Source organism: Palaemon carinicauda, chromosome 4 (genome assembly GCF_036898095.1).
Source record: "Palaemon carinicauda isolate YSFRI2023 chromosome 4, ASM3689809v2, whole genome shotgun sequence".
NCBI lineage: Eukaryota > Metazoa > Arthropoda > Malacostraca > Decapoda > Palaemonidae > Palaemon > Palaemon carinicauda.
In genome coordinates, this window is record NC_090728.1 from 2,886,184 (window position 1) to 2,891,183 (window position 5,000).

The following is a 5,000-nucleotide window of genomic DNA, read 5'->3' on the forward strand; positions in this document are numbered from 1 at the left end:
CTAAGATGAGTTTCCTTGGCTGCGGGTGATCCCCTTCACTAAAGCAAGGTTGGTAGGACCCTCTTTTGTCCCTTCCCCCTCTATCTCCGCAATGGCCTAACCATTACAGTACTGTACGTCATTCTACATCTGGACCTGGGATAGGTTAGGATGTGGAATTGACTCAGTCTTCTGCTTGAGTGCTGCCCGGACCTCCCTTGGTCCCTCATCCATGCCTGCCTGTGAGTCAGACGGCATTGGTCAGGAAGCCTGAATTAGATTCTCCCCTTCCTTATATGCACTCTTTCAGATTGCCGGGCTTGGATGTTGTTTACGCTCTTATCCCGGCATCCATTCTGTTTTCTCTAGTGCTGTACCCGACCCGGCTGCCGGCCTATGAGGCCAGCAGCCGGGCAGTCGTAGTCCTCTGGTTCTTTTGCTGCTGGCTGGCTTCGGTTGTTTACCTTTGCCGTCCGGCTAATGTCAGTCCTTGTCTGCAGGTCGCCAGGAGCAGTGGCCGGCAGCCGGGTGCTACCTTGTGTAGCCGACATTGGCTGTTGCCGGCCTGCACATGCATTTGAACCAGCGTTCTGCCGCCTTATAGCTGTTAAGAAGTATACTTTAAAGCTAGTTATGGTGTGTGCCGGCCGGTAAGTTGCCGGCCGGCCGGTAAGTTGCCGGCCGGCACATAACCTTCTATACTGTACCAGTATTCTTCAGTATAGCATATACTGTAAGAAGAAAACTATAGTATAAGTTTTGGTACACCACTGTGTATTCTAACACTTTTGTGTTGTCTTGCACAGACCTTTGCTGTTGCCTTACAGATAAGAAAGTGAGTTCTTTCTTGTCTATGATCCAGGATTTTAAAATCATTGCTTAGGTGTGAGCTCCACCTGTTTCCTCTGGAAACTTTTCATTGGTTATTCTAGAAGAGATTAACCATGCGATTTTATTGTCTGGAAGGCTGCAACAATTGGTTGTGAAGGAAACACAAGTGTGTGTCTTTCCTTTCTGAATTGTTATGCTAAATTGTGCATATCCAGTGATACATAGTTCACTTGATACTCATGGAAGTTTCTTCTCTTTGCAGGAGGTACGTCCGAAGTGCGGAAGTGCTTTCTGCAACATCCGCAGTAAGAACCTCTGCGGACATGGATTATGTAGGAGACACGCAGCATGCGCTGTCTCCAAGGGTGATCTCCGGTATTGGGACCCCCAGGTATGTACCGTGTGCTCTAACCTGATTTCTGAAGCTTTTGATTCCCCTAGGACAGCGGAATCAAGGGATATAGCAAGGGGGAAGCTTCGCACCTGGGTAAGGGGCTTCCAGAAGAACACCTCTGGACCTTATCTTCCAAGTGAGAAAATGAGGGCTTACCTTTTCCCTAGGGCATCAGCTGGTGCAGTGATTCCCCAGCCTCAAGAGGAGATCCCCCTAGTTCAGATCCAGGTGGATGCTGAAGTGGCGGTCGCCGTGCAAGACATCCAGTTGGACGACAGGATGTCAGACGTGTCCGAGCGTCTGGAGGAAGACCTCCTGGCAGGAGGCCAGGATGAAGATCAAGCCCCAGACATCGTAGAGGAAGAAGCCAACGAGGTGTCGGCTGCTCCGGTTCTGATCCCTGAACCTATTCCCTCAACATTGTCCGCTTTCCCAGTAGAGCTGGGACAGGCCCTCTCCTCCATTGTTGGAATGATCCAAGAAATGCAGAAGGAGAATATGGAGAAGGCGGCTCCAATGGAACTGCGGATGCAGAAGCTTGCAGCATTACGTGGGCCCCAGAAGAGGCTCAATGTGAAAGACCTTCCCTTGTGCTCAGATGCTAACCCGTGGAGATATGCTGAGCACATGCCGATGACGACTGGAAATATCGTCATGTCGGATAAGCTGGGTTCAGTTCCCCTTGAGGAAGTGGAATTCTGGCCCAGCAAAGGGTCATATCCGGACTGTTATGTCCGGTTGAGGAAGGAACCAGCTTCAAAGGAGGAGACAGAGCCGAAGGAGGTCATAGTGATGGACCATGCTAAGGCTCAATCTTTGCTTTCATCTTCGATGATGAAAGAGAGGGGATTCACAAACTCGAAAGTTACTGCATTGAGTAAGAAGCTCCCTTCCTTTGTGTCCTCTCCTGCTAGAGCCTTCCCCTTTTTGCAGAAAGGGTTTGCGGCTGTATTAAAAGCAGTCGAGGCTGGCAAGCCTTGCCCCTCCCTGGAGGAGTGTAAACCCTTGTCGCTGGCCCTACCCATGGACCACAAAGACTGGAAGGACGTCCATATTACCTTCTCAGTCGGGAAGTTGGAGGCTGATATTGCCAGACGTCAGTTCGGTGAGAACCTCCCTAAGCTGTCTGACTTTCTTTTGCGGAGAGAGCTCAAGACAAAAGAAAGACTGGCTGCCTCAATGTCTCTTCAGACCACTCTTGAGACGATGGCAAGTGACCCCAAGGTCCATGAAATGTTCATGGTAGTGGCCAAGATTCATCTGGCCACAGTGACGAAGGATCTCTACAGCTTCGTCAGGGCGAGGAGAGCTTGTAGGGAGTTCGTGTTCACCTCGGCTACGGTGAGACACGAGCCAAGGAAACCAATCTCCTCCAACATTTGGGGCAAAGACCTTTTCCCTAGCGAATTGGTCAAAGAAGTTGTGGATAAGGCCGCCACGGAGAATAGAAATCTTCTCCAAAAGTGGGGCCTGTCTATCAAGAGAAAGTCTTCCCCGGATGAGGGTCCCCAACCGAAGAGGAAGACTAAAAGGCCTAGGCTACCGTCTCGGCCAGCCAAGCCAGTTGAACAGTAACAGCAACAGCAGTTGCCGATGCCTTCAGTGCCCCAGATGGTGGCACAAACCCCGACCACTTTCCAGTGGATACCCCAGGCCGTGTCGACGCAGTCCCCGACATTCTACCCAACGTTCGAAGGGCAGTCAACTTCCTTTCGAGCAAAGCCTAGAGGAGCAGCCAGAGGCTCGTCTAGGCGCCCCTCAAGGGGAAGGGGATTCAGGGGTGGTCGCGGTCAGCGAGGCAAGACCTCAGGACGGCAGTCCAGCGAGGCAAGACCTCAGGACGGCAGTCCAAGTGAGATGATGCCGGTAGGAGGGAGACTTCAGAATTTTCGGGATCAGTGGACCTTCGATCCCTGGGCCCACAGCCTACTCAAGAACGGACTGGGCTGGAGCTGGTACAGCACTCCACCCCCGTGCCCTCGGTTTTTCCAACACTCCACCCCCGTTCTGGAGGAGTACGTCCAAGAACTGTTGGAGAAAAAAGTGATCCGAAGGGTGAAGTCCATCAAATTCCAAGGGAGGCTGATTTGTGTTACTAAGAAAGACTCGGAAAAGGTCAGAGTCATTCCGGACTTGTCGCCACTCAACAAGTTCATAGCGAATTGCAAGTTCAAGATGCTAACACTGCAACACATAAGGACCTTACTGCCCAAGAGGGCATATTCTGTCTCCATAGACTTGTCAGATGCCTATTGGCACGTTCCAATCAACCGTCGACTCTCCCCCTACCTAGGGTTCAAGCTACAACGAAGACTATACGCCTTCGGAGCCATGCCATTCGGGCTAAATATAGCCCCAAGGATCTTCACAAAGCTTGCGAGCGTAGCTCTCAAACAATTACGCCTAAAAGGAATTCAGGTTGTAGCCTACCTGGACGATTGGCTGGTGTGGGCAGCATCCGAGACAGAATGCTTGCAAGCTTCCAGTCAAGTGATCCAGTTCCTAGAGTATCTAGGTTTCAAGATCAACAGAAAAAAGTCTCGACTTTCTCCATCTCAAAAGTTCCAGTGGCTGGGAATCCACTGGGACCTAATGTCACACCGTTTTTCCATCCCGGCGAAGCAAAGGAAGGAGATAGCGGGTTCTGTCAAGAGACTTCTAGATTCCGAAAGGATATCAAGACGCGAACAGGAGAGGGTACTGGGTTCTCTCCAGTTTGCTTCGGTGACAGACCCAGTGCTAAGAGCACAGCTAAAGGATGCAACCGGAGTTTGGAAAAGTTATGCATCAAACGCGCGAAGAGATCTGAGAAGACCAGTTCCGTTTCGGCTACGTACTCTTCTCAGGCCTTGGTCCCAAGCCAGACCTCTAAAGAAGTCGGTTCTTCTTCAGCCACCTCCCCCGTCGGTGACGATTCACTCAGACGCCTCGAAGGAGGGATGGGGAGGTCACTCTCATCGGAAAAAAGTCCAGGGGACTTGGTCCAAGCTATTCAAGACCTTTTCACATAAACTATCTAGAAGCTATGGCAGTGCTCTTTACCTTAAAGAAAGTCTCCCCGCGTCACTCGATCCACATAAGGTGGTGATGGACAGCGAGGTACTTGAGAGATGCTTGAATCGACAAGGATCAAGGTCACCAATTCTCAACCAAGTGATGTTGGCCATCTTCCGATTGGCGGAAAAGAAGAAGTGGTACCTGTCGGCAGTTCACCTTCAAGGAGTCCGCAATGTGACAGCGGACGCTCTATCCAGGTTCACACCGATAGAGTCGGAATGGTCCCTAGACGCAGGATCATTCTCCTTCATCTTGAGTCAAGTCCCAGAACTGCAGATAGACCTCTTTGCGATGAAAGACAACAAGAAGTTGCCCCTGTACGTGTCCCCGTACGAGGAGCCCTTAGCGGAAGCAGTGGACGCGATCTCCCTCGACTGGAACAGATGGTCCAGGATTTATCTGTTCCCTCCTCACAATCTTCTGTTGAGGGTCCTCAACAACTGAGATCCTTCAAGGGGGTAGCGGCAATAGTGGCCCACAAGTGGTCGAACAGCGTGTGGTTCCCCCTGGCATTGGAACTACGGCTGAAGTTTCTTCCGCTACCAGATCCAGTTCTGACGCAGCGAGTCCAGAAGTCTTCTGTCTGCGCTTCATTACAGAAAACCCGGATCCTGCAGCTCATGATTTTCTCTACCTAGCGGTGAGAAAGCTTTTCGGGATTTCGGAAGCCAGCATAGACTTCCTAGAGGTAAATAAGTGCAAATCTATTAGAAGACAATAAAGTTCTGAAAGCCTGCGC